General features: G+C 47.4%; 1 long non-coding RNA gene across 1 annotated transcript; it reads right to left on the bottom strand.

The window, feature by feature from the left end:
• Positions 1–6,724: 6,724 nt before the first annotated feature.
• On the bottom strand, positions 6,725–18,147 carry LOC103170376. The gene is made up of 3 exons (XR_486131.3): positions 18,026–18,147; positions 15,865–15,916; positions 6,725–6,814 (listed from the first exon to the last, which is right to left on the bottom strand). It is a non-coding gene; the product is annotated as an uncharacterized LOC103170376 (long non-coding RNA).
• Between the last annotated feature and the right edge of the window lie 4,850 nt (positions 18,148–22,997).

Raw genomic sequence — 22,997 nt, 5'->3', positions numbered from 1 at the left:
ATGAGGAATTAGATATAACTCCACTTTCCAAGTGAGGAAATTGAGGTTCATAGTTGAACTGAGCTTGGGGACGAATGACTCCCACTTCTGCAGCTACACCATTTCACTCCAGAGAGGCAGAAACACTCCATTTGAGAAGCAGCGTGGCTCAGTGGAAAGAGCCTGGGCTTGGGAGTCAGAGTTCATGGGTTCGAATTCCGGCTCTGCAAACTCGTCAGCTGTGTGACTGTGGGCAAGACACTTAACTTCTCTGTGCCTCAGTTCCCTCATCTGTAAAATGGGGATTAACTGTGAGCCTCACGTGGGACAACCTGATTACCCTGTAATAATGTTGGTATTTGTTAAGCGCTTACTATGTGCAGAGCACTGTTCTAAGCGCTGGGGGAGATACAGGGTCATCAGGTTGTCCCACGTGAGGCTCACAGTTAATCCCCATTTTACAGATGAGGTAACTGAGGCCCAGAGAAGTGAAGTGACTCGCCCACAGTCACACAGCTGACAAGTGGCAGAGCCGGGAGTCGAACTCATGACCTCTGACTCCGAAGCCCAGGCTCTTCCCACTGAGCCACGCTGCTTCAACAGTGCTCTGCACATAGTACTCGCTTAACAAATACCAACATTATTATTATTATTATTCATTTGCCCAAACAAAGCAATGTTTCCTCTTCTCCCATTATTCTCAAACTTCTTAAAGATGTGGGCGGCACCAGCCGAAGTGTCCCTTATGGGTGTGTCTGAGGAGAACAGACGTGTGACCACAGTCATTTCCTTGCCAGCTGTGAACGTGGGCAAGTCACTTTCCTGGATCTGTTTCTTCCTCTGCAAAATGGGGATGAAATACCTGTTCACCCTTCCTTTTGAACTGTGAGCCCCGTGTAAGACGGGGACTATCTGATTGTATCTACCTCAGACCTTGGTGCTTTATAAGTGTTTTGTACAGTCAATTGTATTTATTGAGCACTCACTCTGCGCAGAGCACTGTACTAAGTGCTAGGGAGAGTATAACAGTGACAGAGTTGGTAGACACATTCCCTGCCCACAATGAGCTGACAGTCTAGAGTGGGAGACATCAGTACAAATTATGGATATGTATACAAGTGCTATGGGGCTGAAGTGAGAGGGTGAATAAAGGAAGCAAATCAGGAGGAGTCAGAAGGGAGTAGGAGAAGAGGAAATGATGGCTTAGTCAGGGAAGCCCTCGTGGAGATGGGCTTTCGATAAGGCTTTGAAGGTAGGAAGAGTGACCGCCCATCAGCTATGAAGAGTGAGGGCCTTCCAGGCCAGAGGCAGGATTTGGGCGAGTGGTCAGCGATGAGATAGATGAGCTTGAGGAACAGGTTGGCACTAGAGGAGCCGAGTGCGCGGGCTGGGCCGTAGTAGGAGAGCAGCGAGCTGAGGCAGGAGAGGGCAAGGGTGCTTTAAAGCTGCTGGTAAGGAGTTTGACGCAGAGGTGGATGGGCAACCACTGGAGGTACTTGAAGAGTGGGGAAACACGGACCGATTGTTTTCGTAGAAAAAGGATCCGGGCAGTAGAGTGAAGTAAGCCCTGGAGCGGGGAGAGACGGGAGGCAGGAGGTCAGCAAGGAGGCATAGGATAAGTGCTAGGATTAACGTGGTTGCAGTCTGAGTGGAGAGGAAAGGGCGGATTTTAGCGACCAAAAGCCATTACTACTATTATAACTATCGTACAGCGGAACGCTCCTTTGGTTTGCAGTTCTGGTCACTCCTGCTGGCCGCCGCTCCTCTTCATCTCGCTGGCTCCAAATGACCATCCCAACCCTCCGATTTCCGACGCCGGATTTCTGACTCCGAGGCCCGTGCTCTATACCCTAGGCCGTGCTGCTTTCTTGGAGGGAGCCCAAGATGCGTATTTTTTTTACATATTTTAAAATTTAGACTTGAAGACATCAAAGTAGTTAGGACCTCAGGCTGTAAACTCGCTGTGGGCAGGGACTGCGTCTACCAACTCTGTTATACTGTGCTCTCCCAAGCCCTTATTACAATGCTTTGCACATAGTAGGAGCTCAGTAAATATGATCGATTGACCAGTGAGAATGTGATGGAGCCCCTTGGGAAGCAGGCTAAATTTTGTCTGATTACTCTGGATCCTCCTCAGTACTTAATAATGATGGTATTTATTAAGCGCCTACTGTATGCCAGGCACTATATTAAACTCTGGGGTGAATACAAGCAAAGTGAGTTGAACAGAGTCCCTGTCCCATGTGGGGCTCACAGTCTCAATCTCCATTTTACAGATGAGGTAACTGAGGCCCAGAGAAGTGAAGAGACTTGCCCGAGGTCACACAGCAGACAAGTGGCAGGACTAGAACCCATGACCCTCTGCCTCCCAGGCCCGTGCTCTATCCACTACAGATGCTTAGCTCTGTGGGAGCCTCCTGGCAGGAACGACGGAACAGATCGGAAGAATTGATTATATCGCTAGCACTAAGCACTGGGTGAAAACTATGGATTGATTGACTGGTGGATTGTCTCTCAGTGGAAAGAGCACTGGCTTTGGAGTCAGAGGTCATGAGTTCGAATCCCAGCTCTGCCACTTGTCAGCTGTGTGACTGTGGACAAGTCACTTCACTTCTCTGTGCCTCAGTTCCCTCATCTGCAAAATGGGGATTAAGACTGTGAGCCCCACGTGGGACAACCTGATTCCCCTGTGTCTACCCCAGCGCTTAGAACAGTGGTCTGCACATAGTAAGCGCTTAACAAATACCAACATTATTATTCCCGGGGAGGGTTGAGGAGAGCTTTGGATGGAATCTTAGGTTGCGGAGGCAGCGTATCTGCTGGGCGGGTCACTCTTGTTCCACCATCACTCCTGAACTAAATATATCGTCTCCGGATCCTCTCAGTTTCCTCATTAGTAGAAAAGGAATAAATCAAGCAGGGAAAATGACAGGGTGAATTACCACAGATTGTTGGATCTAACAGCTTCCTGAGAGAAATACATACTTATTTCTGCCAGGCAGCTGGAGATACAATCACCTGATTCAATGTCACTGGATAAAAGGGATGGATTCAGCACAATAAGGATTTTTGAGCCACAAGGCAATTTGGGCAGTTGAGCCGCAAACATCCCCAGCAGCTGGTACGGTGTTCGGCGAGGGATAAGTACTAAATGATGATGATGCTCATATCTAACCTAAAGTAAAGTTTGCAGACGATGGTAAAGCTGTCTGGGTTTGGAAATCCACGGCATAGAGGGAACTAAACGGACGTGATATTAGAGCTTCTGAGGTCAGGGGACCAGTCACGGAAAGCTGATTTCTCCCTCTCGTCCTGGGGAAAGGCTGCTGTCTTCCCAGTTTCCCCCCTCTGGTCAGGCCAGGCTCGGCTGGCTGAGGTGGGTTTCGAAGTTCCCTGGGCCTGTTGGTTGATGGCGGGTGGGAAGAGGCAACAGGCAAGAATAGGGGGAGACCTCAGGTGGCACCGGGCCACCCCCTCTGCAGGCCTTGCTTAGGCCGTGGATTCAGCTTAAGGCCAACCTTGAAGTCTGATGAGGTGGAGAATGAACCGGGGCCTGTTCGTTTCTCAACTTCTGGGATGCTTTAACTCTGCTGGAGAAGCCCCTGAAATTCCAAGCTGGGCTGTTACATTTTGTCTTCTTTTTTAAATGGTATTTGTTAAGCTCTTACTAGGTGCCAGGCACTTATTCTAAGCGCTGGGGTAGATAGAGGCTAATCGGGTTGATCACAGTCCCTGTCCCACATTAAGCTCACATTCTTAATCCCCATTTTACAGATGAAGCAACTGGGGCACTGAGAAGTTAAGTGACTTGCCCAAGGTCACCCCAGCAGACGAGGGGCAGAGTTGGGATTAGAATCTAGGTCCTTCTGACTTCCAGGCCCGTGCCCTATCCACTAGGCTACACTGCTTCTCCTGCTGATTGTGTGTCTGGTCAAGGTGAAGGCACCGTTTTTCATGCCATATGCCTGCATAGCGACTAGGGGAGAATCACCGTGGCGGGTGGGGGGCGGTGCATTAGATTCTAAGCCTCTTCAGAGGAGGGACCATCGGCTTCTGGGGAACAATCCCAAAGGCACAGTGTTATGCTCCTCACATAGCGGTCATTCAGCATGGACCACTGAGCAACCGGCACTGCCTCTTGGCGGGGCGTGCGAGTCGGTAGCCCCAACATCAGACCTGGAAGTGGCTGAGTCCACCCTAGTGTCCTACACGTGGGCAAGAGCCCAGCTCAGGTTCCAACATGTGAAGACCGGTGAGTTGAGGTTTGGGAGGGGACAGAGGGAGGGGAAGGAAAATGGGCAAGAAAAGTGGGTACAGGAAGAAAGAAGAAATGTTTCCTCCTCCTCTCTCAGCCCTGGAATTGGGCTGGGGAGGAGCGGAAACAGGGGCTGGGCTCCATCTGACTATTTCCCCTTTACTGCCTGTTTTCCCGGTTTGTCTGTCACTTAGGACTCAGAACAAGCCTATTCCTGGCCACATCTGGCCACAGGGAAGAAGAAAGAAGGGGGGAAGGAAAGAAGATGGGGAGGCCCCGCCAGCCCAGCCAGGCTGGCTCAGCAGGCAAGCACCCGGTGGCCCGCAGACTGGTACAACTTTTCCAAAAGGAGAAGTGGAAACTGACTAGCAAAGCTCCATCCGTTCCCCAATCGGAGCCCTCCCCGGGCCCTTCGTAGTGAGGCACGGGATCAAGGCACTTCTGCAATCTGAGGGTGACACCTGCAGCTCCAACCGGTCCTTCTTAGGGATGGACACTGGGGAAATCTGCGACTGCCAGAGAAGTCGAATAAGAGCTACTTGAAAAGAGGGTTGGCTAAAGTTAATTTTTAATGGTATTTAATAATGATAATAATAATAATGGTATTTGTTAAGCACTTACTATGTGCCAAGCACTGTACTAAGTGCTGGGATGGTTACGAGCAAATCGAGTCGGACACAGTCCCTCTCTCATGTGGGGCTCACAGTCTTATTCCCCATTTTACAGATGAGGTAACAGGCACAGAGAAATGAAGTGACTTGCCCAAGGTGACACAGCAGATCAGTGGTGGAGCCGGGATTAGAACCCAGGTCCTTTCAACTCCCAGTCCCATGCTGTATTCACTAAGTCAGGCTTCATCCCACCAGCACCCCCAAAATGCTTAGTACAGCACCCAGTAGGTGTTCGATAAATGCCCGATTAATTGACATCCCAAGTGACTTCAGATCTGATCCCCTAGCTAGAATTGGGGGGGAACTCTGATGAAGGAGACGTTCTGTCAGAAGACTTTGGGTTCTAATACTGGCTCTGCAACTTGTCTGCTGTGTGACCTTGGGCAACTCACTTCACCTCTCTGGGCCTCAATGATCTCATCTGTAAAATGGGGTTCGAGACTATGAGCCCCACAGGGAACAAGGACTGTGTCTAACCCCGATTCGCTTGCATCCACTCCAGCGCTTAGTACGGTGCCTGGCACATGGTGAGCACTTAGTACCATAACTGTTATTATTATTATCAATAAGGACAAAGACAAGTGATTGGAAGAAACTGCAGGAGAATTTATTCTTCCCCAAATCCTCTAGGGGCTAGAGCACACGCAGCCCACCCCTCCCCATAGCCCCGCTCCCGCCTTCTCGGAGTCAGGAGAACCGATTTCAGAGCAAAATCACTTCAGAGTCCGAGATATCAGCTGCGGCTTAATTAAGCTTTTGCTATATAATGATAAGGGCGCCGATAAGACCCGTTTATTCAATTCAGACTCCTGTGTAATAAACAAAGAGAAATGAGTTTTCTCTCTGAGGTTTTGGCAACTGGAGTTCTCCACGGGGCTGTCTCGTTACTCTATGTCTTGATCAATTTTAAAATGAAAAACTCAAGAGACTAATTCATTTGTTTGGGGGCGGGGGCGTTCAGCATTTCCCACCTTTCACCTCCCTTTGCGTCCGATTGCTAATGCTTCCGCTCCAAAAGATCTTTCCCCAAATAAACAGCAATTTTTTCCTCTCCCCCATACGTCATGCCCTCCAACCACATCCTTATTTCTTCCTCGGGTTTCTCTGCCCTTCTAGCCTATCCCCACTAGATGGTAATTTCCTTGACGGTAGGAATCACTCCATTGAGAGTACAGTAAAATCAGATGTAAGCACTAAATTCTGCCAATTAATTATCCTCACTCTCCGAGCCCTCAAATGAGCCAGGATAAACAACCCCCTCTTTCTCCCTCCCTACAACTAGGCTCTCTAAGAATTCCTGCCCTTAAATTAGGGGTCCCGCACTTTCTCTCTGCCCCCTGAAGAGACCCTAGTGCTAAGGAGGCTCTGAGGTTCCTGAGACGGGAGCTGTCTGACCGGTTTGCAGAGCTTCTGGGATGGACCCCCACAATTGCAAGCATGGGAATAATGATAATAATAATAATAATGATGGTATTTGTTAAGCATGTTCTATGTGCCAAGCACTCTTCTAAGCCCCAGGGTAGATACAAGGTTATCGGGTTGTCCCATGAGGGGCTCACAGTCTCAATCCCCGTTTTCCAGATGAGGTAACAGACACAGAGAAGTCAAGTGACCTGCCCAAAGTCACACAGCTGACAAGCGGCAGAGCCGGAATTAGAACCCACCATCTCTGACTCTCAAGCCTGGGCTCTTTCCACTAAGCCACGCTACTTCTCAGTAAAGTCGTCTCTGGGGGGGCCTGAACTACCAACCTCTTGGTTAACAGCCAAACACGCTAACGGATTGGGCTACAGAGGAAATGAGGAGCACTTACTTTTTACAGTTGCTTTCTCTCATTTTTGGCCTCGCGCAGGTTGTCAGCCCCGTGTGGGTCAGGAACCGTGTTCGAATCAGTGCCCATGTATTCTTCCTGGACAGAGAAATGGAAATATTGATTGATCATCGATTCTTTAAAGTTCATTCTCTCACATGAGCCCAACCTCTCTGGATCTCCCAGAATGCCTGCTTTCTCTTGGATTCTTCCAATTGTTTGGAAGCACTCCTTTCTGCTAACATCAGTCCCCGCCATGAGCCCTGTTGTACTGGGGCAGACCACTGACCCATTGAGAGCAGTTTCCTCTCTCCTATAGAGGGAACAGGATGCTGACGAGAAGTAGAGTGGCCTGGTGGATAGAGCACGGGCCTGGGAGTCAGAAGGATCTGGGTTCTAATCCCAGATCTGCCACTTGTCTGCTGTGACACACTGGGAAAGTCACTTCACTTCTCTGTCCCTCAGTTGCCTCATCCGTAAAATGGGGATTAAGACTGTGAGCCCCTTGTGGGAAAGGACTGTGGCCAACCTGATTAGTTTGCATCTATCCCAGCTCTTAGCATGGTTCTTGGCACATAGTAAGTGCTTAAATACCGTAAAAACAATGCTGGGGTTGGGGAAGAGAGTGTGAAGGATGTTTTCTTTGAAACCCACTATCTAACATACCCCCTAATAACCCAATCAGGTCTATTACCCCAAGAGTTTACCCAAACCCCTCTCAAAACTGATATTTTGGGCCCATAAAAAATCTTGTGGAAAATAATACCATTAGGCCCTGTTATGTTTTGTTTTTCTTAAAATGGTATTTAAGCACTCACTATGTGTCAAGCATTGCTCTAAGTATTAGGGTAGATACCCAACTTCTCTGGAGCTCAGTTTCCTCAGTTGTATAATGGGGATTCAAATACTTGTTCTTCCTCCAACTTCAGACGGTGAGCCTCATGTGGGGCATGAACTGGGTCCAACCTGATTATTTTGTATCTACCTCAGCGCTTAGCGCAATGCCTACACAGAATAATGCTATTAGGAACCTCTCTGGGCCTCAGTTTCTTCATCTGCAAAGTGGGGATAACCATATCTATCCTCCCTCTCAGACTGCAAAGCCCTTGTGGAACGGGAACTATGATTGATAATAATAGTGGTTTCGTCAGGACTAATTCTCTGCCAAACACTGTACTAAATGCTGGAGTAGAGACAAGTAAACCAGATTGGACACCGTCCTTGTCCCACATGGGGTTCACAGTCCCATTTTACTGATGAGGAAACAAAGTCAAGTGACTTACCCCAAATCACATAGCAAGCAAGGGGCTGAGGTGGGATCAGAACCCAGGTCCTCTGACTCCTTTGTCTGTGCTCTATTAGGTCATTATCCTGCACCTACTCCAGTGCTCAATATCATAATGGATTTTACAGTCAACTCTTAATTACCTTGGGAATGGGGAGAGGGAGATTACAGATTACTGAAATTCACAGATGACCCCAAATCTTATTTTAGCCAATGATTTCCAGCAGCAGCTACCCATCCATTTTTTTTTTTAAAAAAAAAAGGACTGATAAGTTGCAAAATAAATCAACTTGAGGAGTTTCATCTCCTCTAGAAAATCTAGTGGATTAGTAGAAGTTAATTTTAGAAGGCTCTAGACTGTAGATTGTGGGCAGGGACTGTGTCTTCCAACACTGTTTTATTGTACTCTTCCAAGCCCATAGTACAGTGCTCTGCGCACAGTAAATACTTTTTAAATAGAGTTGATTAACAGACCCTTACAGTCAGATTTCGAAAAAGTGAGTGCACTGGGAGGTTTATAGTGTCCGTTTACAGGGCAATTCATTCAATAGTATTTGAGCACTTACTGTGTTCAGGGCACGGTACTAAGGGCATGGGAGAGGACGATACAAAAATAACACAAGGAGCTTACGGTCTAGAGGATGAAGACGAATGACACCAGGGGGCCTTGGTACAATAGGGCCCGGAGATTCAGCCACTACTCAGAGTCTGTCTGACTGGGCTAGCTTTCAGGAGGCCAGTGGTACAGACCAGAGACTTTGCCCACAAGTTCTGTAGGTTGCTTTCCAGAGAGGAACCATACCCTCATTTCTTGCCACAAGTATCTGTTTTGCAATCCAGGCATACTAGGACCCTGAAACTTCCTTTCGCCACTTTGGCTACCCAACTGCTCATTTCTGTTTTTCCCCCAAGTTGTTATATTGCACGCTCCCACGTGCTTAGTACGGTGCTCTGCACACAGTAAAAGCCGATAAATACAATTGACTGACCGATATGCCTGGCGCAGAGAGAGGTTCAGCAACATGTACTAAACAAGAAGCTTTGCCTCAGCTTTAAGGTGGTTTTTAGAAGGAATTTCCTGTTTGATAAAGAGCATCGGATCAATCGATGGTATTAAATGTGTGTGGAGCACTGTGCTAAGTGCTTGGGAGAGGACAATACAACAGGGTCGGGAGACGTGTTCCCTGACCACAGCGAGCATCGCTGCTCTGTGGACCTGAAGCACAGGTTCAGTGGAAGAGACCACCTCTGCCCCTCGGCTATCAGCTCACCCATCATGTTCCGGGGACCAGTGCCATTTCCAGAAATCTGGCAAGACGACCATGTTTGAATGACAGAGCATTTGAATAAGGAAAACACAGTTTGGTTCCCTTTCACAGATGGGATGGAATTTCTTTGTGCTTAGTGGCAGTGCTAGAGGATGACTCAGTAGGAGCTCTTAAGCTCCAGTCACCATGGCAACCAGACAATGTACATGCCTCAACAAAAACGAAAGAAGAACTGAAGCTGGAGGAGGGGAGCGGGAGAGATGGGTGATTTGGATGACGGTGAGGAAAGGCAAAAAGAAGAGCACTATTATTGGGTGTTAGTGAACATTAAGGTTTAACTTCCTAAAACGTGTTGAAGAAAATCTCGTGTTTATGGGAGCTAAGTTTCGCCGGTAGGTTGTTATATTTGATCAGAGCAAGGTCTTGTGCTGCCTTCCTAGAGTTGCGCGATGCTTAATTATTGTAATACCAGAGAGAAATTTACCCACCTACTCAGAGAAGCAACAGCCTCAGGAGTGGAAAATTCACCATTTTACCTCTGGTCCCGCCTTTCGTACAAGATAGTAAATGCTAAATGCCTCCTGCAACTCCCGTCTAAACTCATTTGGGAGTTTCCTGGGAATTTCTCTTTGCAGTGACTTTACTGTCATCACCTGAAGAGTAGAGCTTTTGGAGAAGGATTCAGATTTATTGCCTCTGAGGTCGACTTTAAATTGGCTCATTCCCCTGTACACAATTTTGGTTTATAGCTCCAAACCATTCAAATATTAGATAGCAGGGCAGAAGATGGAAGCAGGCAATTTTTAAATACAAAATAATAGCAATGATTAAGCACTTACTAGGTGCTAAATCATTAACTAATCCTGATTCTGGAATAAATCTGTTCTGCCAGTTTTTACTCTTTTTGTTGGTAAGCTTGGCTGAATGCCAGTTCCCATTTCTCTATTACTTTCAGGCCAGAGGCAGCGTGAGTCAGACAGCAGGTTAGAGCTTTTAAGGGCCAAGCGGACAAAGCCTGGTCTTGTTTCAGGGATCAGCTCTCATCACCACCTGTGTATTTCTTTTTCCTCCAGCGCTCAGTACAGTGCTCGGTACACAGTAAGCATTTAATAAGCAACATGGCCTAGTGGAAAGAGCACGGACCTGGAAGTCAGAGGCCCTAGGTTCTAATCCTCATTCCACCACCTGCCTGCTGTGACTTTGGGCAAGTCACACAGCTTCTCTGTGCATCAGCTTTCTCAACTGTAAAATGCAAATTCAATAATTGTTTTCCCTCCTTCATTGACTCTGAGCCCTATGTGAGACAGGGACTGTGTCCGGCCTGATTAAGTTATAACTACCCTAGGGTTTAGAACAGTGCTTGACACATAGTGCCCATTACTACTGCTCTGTGACTTGGGCAGAGTCTTACCTTCCCCTGACCTAGGCGGGGTGGAAGTAACGGTGCTTCTTTAAACCCACGAGGGTCTGAGTGAGGGCTCCAGAAAACTACACCACACATTCAAAGCCACTGAAAGAATTTTCAAACCAGCCCTGGTCTTGGCATCTGATTCCTGAGGCCGTTGGGAGCAGTGCCCAAGAATTCTTAGGGAAAACTAAAAAATCTGAACCACCCCAAAAAGACGCAGTGGGACCCTACACTCGGATAGCATTTGGCTGACGTGTACAACCAAATCCGCTAATTGCAACTCCTCCTTGCGCTGGGAGGAAAATGAGGCTCTAGATGTTGGTCATGTTGGTCGTCAGGAAACTATTTTTACCCCCTCCCCGCAAACAAAATGGCAGGCACCCGCTACAGAGAGTGCCAAAGTGAGTCAGAGGAAAAAGGGTCTTGGTTGGTTGTTTTTAAGCTATGCTAATCACAATCCTATTTCCCAGACTCTTCCCCATGTGGTCCTGAGGGCTTCTCTGGGGCCTGGATCTTTGAGATGGAAAGAGAACATATCCCACCCTCTCCCAGAGTGGTCTCACCCTAGGTGATCTGCTTGCCTTGTCCTGCCAGATACGCTTTCCTGCTAAACTTGCCTGGCATATGCCTTCCCCAGAATCCAGTGGCAGCAGGGGCAATTTGCTTCCTTTTACTGGAAATGTCTCTGTGATATCGCCCCACATTCGTGACTCTGGCTGAAGACCAGCTTGCTCCCACCTCCCCAGTTTGCCCTATCCCACCACTTTTTAATACTCCCTCCCTCCCTCTCATCAGGGTTGTTAAAATTCTCCTCCCAGCTTCTGTGGTTCCACCACCCAACAGCCCCCTCACTGGGTGGCAAGACTGTGGTGTTCTAGTGGATAGAACATGGGCCCGGGCCCAGAGGACATGGGTCTAATCCTGGCTCTGCCACTTGTCTCGTGGCGCAGTGGAAAGAGCACAGGCTGTGGAGTCAGGGCTCGTGAGTTCGAATCCCAGCTCTGCCACTTGTCAGCTGTGTGACTGTGGGCAAGTCACTTCACTTCTCTGTGCCTCAGTTCCCTCATCTGTAAAATGGGGATTAAGACTGTGAGCCCCACGTGGGACAACCTGCTTCCCCCGTGTCTACCCCAGCGCTTAGAACAGTGCTCGGCACATAGTAAGCGCTTAACAAATACCAACATTATTATTATTATTATTATTATTGTCTGCTGTGTGACTTTGAGCAAGTCAATTCACTTCTTTATGCCTCAGTTCCATCATCTGCAAAATGGGAATTAAGACTATGAGCCCCATGTGGATCAGGGACTGTGTCCCACCCAGTTCACTTGTATCCACCCCAGTGCTTGGCACATAGAAAATTTAAATATCACAGTTATTATTATTAGTGGGTGGATTCGGGACACATGGGAATTTCTGAGAAATGAGGTGGGGGGAGAGGAGTGAAACTATTAAAAGGTGTGGGGTGGGGAGGAAGAGGTGAGCTTAACTAGATGCTAGCTGGGGATGTCATGACCATTTTACTTTTAGGAAAAGTCAGGGTGAGCCCTGCTGTCAGTCTTGGTTTCCTATCACTTTGGAGAGCCCCTGGCTGAAATGCCTCATTTGTTGAGGAGAACTGTCACCCCATCCCACCCCTCTTCCCCTGCATGCCAGGGAAAGTGTCGGGAGGATGGATGGAGCTGAATCCAGTAGGAGATTCACTGTCCTCTGCCTTTACACTTTAAGCTCTTTGTGGGCAGGGAACATGTCTAACAACTCTGGTAGACAAGAAGATCTGAATCAAGGGTAGGAAAGGCAAAAAGAGGAGAGAGCCATTAGTGGGTGTTTGTGTTTAGGGCAGTCCTCGGTACCCATTAAGTGCTCAGTAAATTTGACTGATTGATCCTGGACCACTGTCAGCTATTATAGTGAACTTATTCTCTGGCCTGGAAATAATGTTAAACTGGGATATAAGGGACGATAGGGTATGTGGGGTGACCAGAAGGATGGTCAGTCCTTCAAACCCTGGCTTACGCAGGAAGGGGTCAGTGCACCTCCAGGGTAAAGCCAGAGGTAAAAAAAAAGAGTCATTCTACACATCAAATCTGTCACCTAGTACATGACCTCAGGCTCTGATATCGACTGCTATTCCTCCCTTTCACGTCAATGTAGCAGTCAATTGCTTCCTGACTCAGAATCGATCTTTTGTTGCCGCTCTATTTACGTTGGGTCTGGTAGGCTTTTCTTCATCGATTGGCCTATGGGGCTGTCTCCCCGTTTGTTTTAGACCCAGGGTTCCATTCAGCAAGAACAAATCTCTCAGATCGTCACAAGAAGCTCTGAATCAAGATAGGCAACCCAGGTAAAAATGATGTAAACTTGTGGGGAAAGGACATGAGGATTTTGTTGCAGTATAAACACCCTATAACAATACAGTGGGTATTGTCCAGGTACAGCAACAGTGGCCTAGTGGATTCAGCAGGAGCGTGGGGGTCAGAAGGACCTGTGTTGTGATACTGGCTCTGCCACTTGTCTGCTGCATTACCTTGGGCAAGTCACACCTTCTCTGTACCTGTTACCTCATCTGTAAAATGGGGATTAAGACTGTGAACTCCATGTGGGACAGGGACCGTGTCCAACTTGATTAGCACGTATCCCATTGTTTAGTACAGTGCCTGGCACACAGTAAGTGCTCAACAAATACCATTAAAAAAGAAGGAACTTCGAGAGAAGTCGTTATTTGTACTAACGATTCTCGATGACCCACTGCCATTTGTGATCAAGTTCCCTGAATTTATCCACTCCCATTATCCTGAGTAAGCAGGTCTCCAGAGAGAAATACCAGATTAAATGCCAGCAAGGAGGGCCACCCACATTACCCAAGAGAAATGATGATCATCCAGTCCTCTGTTTGGAGCTGCAGCAGGAAATGCTGATTGGAAAGTGTAGACAAATTGGATGGGAAATCCTTTTCCTGACTATTTTAGGATGTTGGTGAAAGGCAGAGGAAGAGATCCTGGGGACTAGCATCCCTGATCCTGATTGGCTTCCACATTTCCACTCCTTTTCTGTTGTTACAGTTATAGATGGTGTTTCATTTGTCTTCTGTGCAAATAAGCACTAGCCCCCATAAAACCAAAGATACAGAGTTCCATGCAGGTTGCTCTTTGGCCTATCGGGGCCCTCTGCCATCAGACATCACCTGGCAAGTACCCAAACGGTTGGGAAAAAAGCATTTTGGACTGAAGATTTTGTGAATCTCTCTGCGAAGCCGAGAATGTAAAATGGAGCCTTCATTTTTTTTTTTTTGTCAGTTGCTCCCAATGGCTTTGTTCAGACACGACTCCTCTGAAAGGCGGGGCTTAGTGACAAACATGAAAGGGACTTTAGGGAATTACATTTTACCCAAGCTGGAACAGACAAAAGCCTGCAACAAAAGGTGAATTGAGGTTACCCCTTGGGAAAAATGGGTTCTATTAACCTCGCTTTAATTGGTAGGATATAATCAGCCCTCTTTGGGTTTGTCCTTTTCTCAATGAAGGCACTCATTTCCCTGGACTTTTGATCCAGAAGTTAGCACTTCCAACAATATCTTATCACAGATCACAGGAGACTGACCCACCCATGTCCTAATGTATTAATGATGTGTATATATCTAATTCTGTTTATTTATATTGTTGCTATTGATGCCTGTCTACTTGTTTTGTTGTCTGTCTCCCCTCTTCTAGACTGTGAGTTAAGTAGGGATTGTCTCTGTTGCCAAATTGTACTTTCCAAGTGCTTAGTACAGTGCTCACAGTAAGTGCTCAATAAATACGATTGAATAATAACAATAATAGTATTAGAGTGCTTATTATGTGTCAAGCACTGTTCTAAGCACTGGGATAGATGCAAGTCAAATGGGCAACGGTCCCTGTTTACCTGGGACTCAGTTTAAAAGGAGGGAGAACAGGTATTTAATTCCCATTTTACAGATGAGGCAACTGAGGCACTGAGAAATTACACAACAGGCAATTGGCAGACCTGGGATTAGAACCCAGATTCTCCACACCCCAGGTCCATGCTCTTTCCATGGGGCCACACTGCTTCTCAAAAGCAGGTCATCGTCCTCCTTTTGTGACTTCCAATCAGTAGTATCTATTGAACACTTTATGCTGAGCACTGCACTTGAGAGTGTCAATAGAAATAGTAGATATAATTCCTGTCCTCAGGGAATTTTAAATCTAGGCCCAATCCCTATTCCTCACCCCAGAGGCTCAAGGTGGGGCTGGAAAGGGCTGCAATATAGGTCTCACAGTCCTCAGCCACTTCAGAATCTGTCCTACTGTCTCCAGCACACTGCAGTTTTGTCCCACTGGTTAGGCTGATCACATCTCCTTGCCTCTCTTCCCCAATCCCTGGAGTAGTGATAAGCACTGGGGTAAATGCAAGTTAATCGGGTCAGACACAGTCCCCATCCCTCATGGGGCTCACCGTCTAAGTAGGAGGGACAACAGATAACCCCACTTTACAGATAAGAAAACTGAGGCACAGAGAAGTTGCGACTTGCCCAGAGTCATTCAGCAAATGAGGGGCAGGGTTAGTGTTAGAACCCGGTCTGTCCGAGTCCGACACCTGTGCTCTTTTCATTAGGCCATGCTGCTTCTTAGAGAGGCACAGTCTTCCCCTTAAGAAAGGGGGAAAATGTTGGGCTTTATAGGAGTTCAAGAGTAAGGGAAACTAGGTTGCAGCTTTAGCAATGCCTAAGTGAGATTAAAAAAACCACTAGAAGAACTTTTCACTCTTCCGATCAACCCGGCAGCAGGTCTCTGAGAGGCTGAAGCGGGGAGCACTAGACCGGAGAAAGAGAAAGAAAGCACTGATTGGAGAATCTGGAGATGAGACATTTCAGAAGTTTCTCAAAGTTGGCTGGTAATGGACTCTTCAGAGCACCCCAAGCCCATTCCATTCTGGGGCAGGCATGATGGTACTAAAGAATTCCATCCCAAATCCCCATTTTCCAACAAAATACAAACAGCTCCTGTACTTCGTGTCCCAGAAGGCTCCTTTCCTCCTAGTCACTAAGTTGTTCGGGCTAAAGGTCCTTTAAAAATTACCCAGCTTTCCAAGACAGTGATACTGGAGACACAACAGTTGACAGGAATGGAAACTGAGTTAGTCCGGAGATGTTATGATTTGCCCTTAAAGGTTTGGTCTATTCCCCTACCTGTCTTGCGTTCTTTTCCTCCGTCACCACCAACGGTTGCAGGATTGCAGTTCTGTAAAGACCAAGCGCAGAGTCATCAGTGCAAAGAATGTATTGAATTGCACACATATGAGTTCAAACACTCACCACCTTCAAGAACATATGGCGGTGAAGTTAAAGCGAGCTAATCTCTGGTTACAGTCTAAGCCAAGAGAATACAAACTGGGCTGAGGACTGGGCTCCCCTAGAGCTCACAACTACTGAGCCTTTTAAAGGTCCAAATAATTCATTTATTCAATCGTATTTATTGAGTGCTTACTACGTGCAGAACACTGTACTAAACGCTTGGAATGGACAACCTGGCAACAGATAGAAACAATCCCTACCTAAGAATGAGAAGCATGAAAACCAGAAATCAACTGGAGAAGCAAAGAGGGTAATTCACAGAGAGAGAGCCCTACCAGGTCATTTGGTCAAACCTCCTGCCATCAGGCAAGACTTAACATCCAGAATAATAGTATTTCTTAAGCACTTTTAAAAAATGGTATTTGTTAAGTCCTATGAGCCACGCATGGTGTTAAATGCTGGAATAGATACAAACTAACCAGGTTGGACACAGTCCCTGTCCCACATGGGGCTCACAGTCTCAATCTCCATTTTACAGATGAGGTTACTGAGGTACAGAGAAGGGAAATTATTTGCCCAAGGTCACACAGCAGACAAGCAGCGGAGCCGGGATTAGCATCCAGGTCCTTCTGACTCTCAGGCCCACGTTCCATCCATTAGGCCACTTACTATTTGCCAAGCACTGTGTTAGCCTCTGGAGGGGACTTTCAGTCTCAGTGCGGGTGGGGGAATAAGAGGAATAAAAAAAAAAATGTTGGTATTTGTTAAGCGCTTACTATGTGCAGAGCACTGTTCTAAGCGCTGGGGTAGACACAGGGGAATCAAGTTGTCCCACTTGGGGCTCACAGTCTTAATCCCCATTTTCCAGAGGTAACTGAGGCACAGAGAAGTGAAGTGACTTGCCCACAGTCACACAGCTGACAAGCGGCGGAGCTGGGATTCAAACCCATGACCTCTGACTCCAAAGCCCATGCTCTTTCCGCCGAGCCACGCTTTTTATTCCCACTTTTACAGAGGAGGAAACTGAGGCCTAGAGAGGTTAAATGAGCTGCCCAAGGTCTCTTAGCAGGCATTTTGATAGAGCCATGATTTGAAGCCAGATATTCGGACTCCCAGGATTAAAAGAAATCCTGGGACTCAGCACGGACTTGTGGACAAATGCACAGGCCTGGGAGCCAGAGGATGTAGGTTCTAGTCCTTGCTCTACCACTTGACTGCTGTGTGACTTGGGCAAGTCACTTAACTCCTCTGTGCCTGTTTCTTCAACTGGAAAATGGGGATTCAATATCTGTTCTCTCTCCTACTTAGACTGTGAGGGTCATGTAAGCCAGGGACTTTATCTGGCCTAAGTAATTTGTGTCCACCCTAGGGCTTAACAAATATAAAATAACTAAATTTAAAACATTAAAAAAAATCTAGCCCAAGTCAGGGGCAAGTGTCCAACCTGATTAGCTTGTGTCAACCACAGCGCTTAGTAAAGTGCCTGCCACATAGTAAGCACTTAAATACCATTAACCACCCCACCCCCCCTCAAAAAAAACAACTCCAATAACAGGTCATAGCTGCCCCATAGGGTCTCTGACAGGTAAGTGTTTTATCCCTATGGAGGCGGAACAAGCAAAATTTTCCACAAATTACCTGGGGAGGAAGGGAGAGAAACTGTATCGAGTATGCATTGCAGCTTCACAGTCTGGGAGATTAATTTAAATCCCAGGTCATTAACCCCATAGTCCAGAGTTAACATTGTCTCTATTGGCAGGTATTGTCTCTATCTGTTGCCAAATTGTACATTCCAAGCACTTAGAACAGTGCTCTGCACACAGTAAGCACTCAATAAATACAATTGAATGAATAAATGCTAAAAGGCACACATTTCTTACAAATCAATAGCTAAATGAATACCTTTTTTAACTTCTAACATCCTGAGCCTTAGCATATTCATGTCTTCACAATTCATCAGATAACCAGAATTAACAATTTACCCTTCAAAGAAGGAGTTCCTCAGGGTTTGGCCAACTGGGTACCCTCCCTCCTTTCCCCCGGGGGAACACATTACCTCTCCATTCCTGGCAGTACAATGGCCCCCGAAGTTCTGCTTCTCGGGTGCTAGCTCAAGTTTATGCTAGTTTGATTTGAGCCGGGGGTGACAATCAGCAGCTCACCTGACAGGCCTGGAGCATTGTGGGGGCCAAAATGGGGTGGGGAGGAAGGGGAGGCCTGTGTGCCGTCCAAACATCCACTCAGGATCCCCTGGTGCCAGGGCCCTGGCCTGAATTGAGGGGAAATGGAATGTCTAAGGCAAGACCTTGATTGGGTCTGCGTCACTCCAGATGGGCTCAAGTGTTTCCAGCTGGAAAGCTGGCCGTTACCCAATTAATTTGCTCCAGGTGGGCAGCCAAGCAGGAGACCGAGCCTCACGGATATTTAGGATGTTTTTTAGACGTGTATGTTCTGATAGGGCTGCTTTTAGGACTCAAATCAACTAGATAGTATCACCCCTCGACTGTAAAATTGTTGTGGGCAGGGAATGTGTCTGTTTACCATTGTACTGTAGTCTTCCAAGGACTTAATACAGTGCTCTGCACACAGTAAATGCTCAATAAATACGATTGAATGAGTGAATGACAAGGATAGACCTGGCCCTTTTTCGCTTTTGCCCTTTCATTTGGTGAAGGCGGGGAGGGGGGAGAGGGGGAAAGAAAGAAATGAAAGAAAAAGAAGGAAGAGAAAAACAAAGAATAAGAGAGAAACAGGAAGAGAAAGAGAAAGAAAGAGGGAGAGAAAAAGAAAGAAAGGGAGGGAGAGAGAGAGAGAGAGAGAGAGAGAGAGAGAGAGAGAGAGAGAAGGTCTGATTTCTTTTTCCATGTTTGCTCCTGTCCCTGAGAGGGTTTCCCAGCCCTCTGTCACCTCAGGAAGGGAATAATCCTGCAGGGCGGGGTTTGAATCTTCAGAGAGATGTTGACCCTGGGAAGGGCTGAGGACTAAGGACACGGTGGCAGAGGGGGCTTCTGCTTCCAAGCCCCAGATTGAATTTTCCCATCCACACCTCCAGACACTTCATGAGAAGCAGCGTGGCCTAGTGGATAGAGCCAGGGCTGGGAGTCAGAAGGATCTGGGTTCTAATCCCAGCTCTGCCACTTGTCTGCCGTGTGCCTTTGGGCAAGTCACTTCACTTCTCTGTGCTTCAGTTGCCGCATCTGTAAAATGGGGATACAATACCTGTTTCCCCTGCTACTTAGACTGTGAGCCCCATGTGGGCTAGAAAATGACTGTGGTATTTGCTACGTAGAATAACTGCCAAGCACTGTGCTAAACCCTGGGGTAGAATAAGGATAATCCGACGGAACACGGTCCCTGTTTCACATTGGGAGGGAGCAGAAGGAGGGATGAGAGGAAGCAGTAACAAACAGAACCTCTTCACCATCGGCTTTAAAGCACTCAATCACCTTGCCTCCTCTTCCTCTCACCTCCCTGCTTTCCTGCTACCAAGAAGTCTACACACTTCTTTCTTCTCTTGACAACCTCCTCCTGTACCTCGATCTTGTCTATTTCCTCGCCCACATCCCGCTTCAGGCCTGGAAAGTCCTCCCTCTTCATATCGGGCAGACAATTACTCTCCCCCCACTTCAAAGCCTTTTTGAAGGCACATCTCCTCCAAGAGGCCTTTACTGACTAAGCCCTCATTTCCTCTTTTCCCACTCCCTTCTGGCTCGTCCTCATTCGCTCCCTTTTTTCATTCCCTGCTTCAGCCCCAGCGAACTTATGTCCGTATCTGTAATTTATTTATATTAATGTCTGTCTCCCCTTCTAGACTGTGAGCTCGTAGGGAGCAGGGAATGAGTCTACCAACTCAGTTGTACTGTATTCTCCCAAGTGCTTAATACAGTGTTCTGCACACAGAAACACTCGATAAATATGACCGATTGATTGTTTAAGGATTATCCTCTCTTGAAAAATGGGGAGACAACTACATACGGCATTTCCTTATTTTCACTGCCTATTGCTCCCCTGCCTTATTTTGCCTGACAATGGGCCCTTGTCAGCAGCTGAACTCTTCTCTCTCAAGTGCCAGGCTCGTTTGAATAAAACCGAAGTTCCAATCCTTGCAAATGAGGCTGAAAAAATAAATCCAAACATCTTGTGAATTTCAATTTGATTTTTTTTTTATTAGCCCTAGAGTCTTGCCAGGAAAAAAAGTTCTGCTATTAGGAAAATAACTACTCAGTATTCATTATTTTTTTGGCCTCTCAGGGTTGTGGGTGAGTTTATCGTTAACAGTCTTCTGGGAAGAATTCCATAAGAAAAACAGAAAGAATGTATTCTTTCCCCTCGGACTCATGGAACCCAAATCTATTCTAACCAGACTGAAGACGGGACGGTCAAGTCGGATGGGGCTTCAGAGAACTTTGGAAATCAGGTGTAGGGATGTTCAAGGGTCTCATGGATGTGAGACCCCCCTCACTCACTTCCCCCAGCCAGGGGTCCATGTCTAATTCTCAATTGGGTTCTCTTTCCTAACACTTAGTACAGTATTCGGCACGTCTGATATATTTTGTATCTACTCCAGTGCTTCATGGATTCATTCATATATAATGAGCACTTACGGTGTGGGAGAGTACAATATAACAATCAACAGACACGTTTCCAGCCCACAGTGGGCTTACAGTGTTCAGTACAGTGCCTAGCACACAGTAAACTCTTAACAAATACCATAAAAAAACCCAAACAGTGAGCACTTAACAGATACATACTATTAGCACTACTGTAAGGTGTGGCCTCATAAAAAATGCTTTTGGGAGGTCTAATCGGTCACTTTTGTGGTGGGCAGCCAGTGGTGACTAAGGTTGCCAACAGTTTATAATCTCCTCGGCCACGCCCGTCGTGCCGAGGGGCGTGGGTCAGAACCCCCAGAAGCCTCCTGCCACCACCACGTTGACTGACGTCGAAGTGTTTCTATGGACTTTGTGGACACGAGCAGTCTTAGCTCACTTTCACAGGCTGGCACTCGCAAGCAAATTTGCAGAGTTAAGAAGCCCGCCGATCACCGTCGGCAGGGACGGGAAAGGCATGGTGACAACACAGCGTAGCCCGATGCCATCCTCTGGCATTTGCCATCCATTTGCGAAAGACCAGCTGGAGGCACCTTGAACCTTGAACCCTCCACTTGCCCTCCTCCCTTACCCCCCCCCCGTCCCACCGAGCATGGCATTTCCTTCCCATATCCTCCGCTTCCAAGCTGTAGAGCTCAAGGGCTGGAGCCAAGCTGGAGTGAAGCTGGTGCCAGGCATTATGCCAGGGGGATAATGTCTCCTTTGGTCACAAGGAACCCCTGTTGACATTAGTCTCGGGAGCAAAGAGCTTGTCATTGGCAACAAGGGACATCCAGGGTAAGGAGAGGCCAGGGTATCTGAAATTTATTTATTTATATTGATGTCTGTCTCTCCCTCTAGACTGTAAGCTCTCTGTGGGCAGGGAATGTGTCTGTTATATTGTACTCTCCCTAGCGCATAGTACAGTGCTCCGCACACATGAATATAATTGACTGACCACATAATAACGGTTCATGTTAAGCACTTACTATGTGCCAAGCACTGTTCTAAGCTCTAGGGTAGATACAAGTTAATCAGGTTGGACACAGTCCCTGTTCCACATGTGGTGTCCCTTCAGCTTGAGAAGCAGCATGAGCTAGAGGATAGAGCACAGGCCTGAGAGGCAGAAGGACCCGGGTTCTAATCCAAGCTCTGCCACTCTTCTGCTGTGTGTCTTTAGGCAACTCGCTTCATTTCTCTGGGCTCAGTTACCTCATCTGTAAAATGTGGATTAATGTTGTGAGCCCCCAGGAGGGATATGGACTGTGTCCAACCTGATTAGCTTGTATCCACCCCAGTGCTTAGCACAGTGCCTGACACATAGTAAGCGCTTGACAAACACCATAAAAAAAAAAGCTTGATGCGGAACGTTCTGTCTGCTCTCCCCTCAAAATGAGTCCATTTGTCTTCCACCGGCACGATCTGTATTTGCTTTTCTCTCAGGGACAGACAGCATCTCTGCTGTATTTGATGTGTTTGTGCTGGCCAGCCCTCATTCTAATGGAAAAATCACTTGTCAGAGCTGGGAAGGGTGGGACCTCAAGCCATGATGTTCTGGAGTTATTTCCCCTCCTGCTGTTTCCTTCTGTGGAACATGTTCTTGCACCGCCATCCTCCCTGCTTACGATGTAGCTACGGGTCTACTGACGAACCAGGACCACTAATGACGCATCAAAATTCAATGTCCGGGAGACGAGCAGTTAAAATTAATTTATGGTAGCATGCACGGTTTCCGCAGAACTACAACTCACAAGCCGGGCTGCCCGGGGTTGGAGACAGACAATGTAATTTTTCCCCAGGCCTTCTCACTTCCTTATTGGCAGGTCGGTATGGATGTCGCCTCCATTTTGTCCCTTTTCCTCATGACATTTAGGCCAAATAAGAGGCTGGTCATGAGGAGTTTGGGGAATTGGGGTGATGGCACCTCCCGTCATCCTTCGCCTTTGGGTCTGCTTTTAGGCAGCTTTCCCTGGGGCGAATGTTAGAATGGGGCTGCAATGCAGGACTGGCAAGGGGGATTGTGCTCCACAAAGTCCTTCCACAAAGTCCCGTCTTCAGCTGGTCTGCGCCCTGTCCGGGATGGAGAATGACCCTGGATGTGGAGACAGCGTGGCCTAGTGGAAAGAGCCCAGGCCCCGGGCATTCCAAGACTCTCCGCCTTTGGCCTGCGGGGTGACCCTGTTCAAACCATTTCACCTCTCAGCCTCATTTTTCTTATCTGTAAAATGGAGATAAGACACCTGTTCTCTCTCCTATTTCAACTCTAAGTCCCGTGTGGGTCAGGGACTCTGTCCAATCCGTTTATCTTGCATCTTCCCCAGCACGTAGCACCTAGTAAAGATCTTAAAAACACCCTGATTATTATTTTTCAAGGGGCCGGGTTGCAGTGAACAGCTCCGTGTTTCAGTGTAACTCAAGCTGGTTCCCTCAGGTCCAGCC

The sequence above is a fragment of the Ornithorhynchus anatinus genome, chromosome 20 (assembly GCF_004115215.2).
Source record: "Ornithorhynchus anatinus isolate Pmale09 chromosome 20, mOrnAna1.pri.v4, whole genome shotgun sequence".
NCBI lineage: Eukaryota > Metazoa > Chordata > Mammalia > Monotremata > Ornithorhynchidae > Ornithorhynchus > Ornithorhynchus anatinus.
Note: the sequence above shows the minus strand (reverse complement) of the source record. Positions and strands in the feature narration are given on the sequence as shown.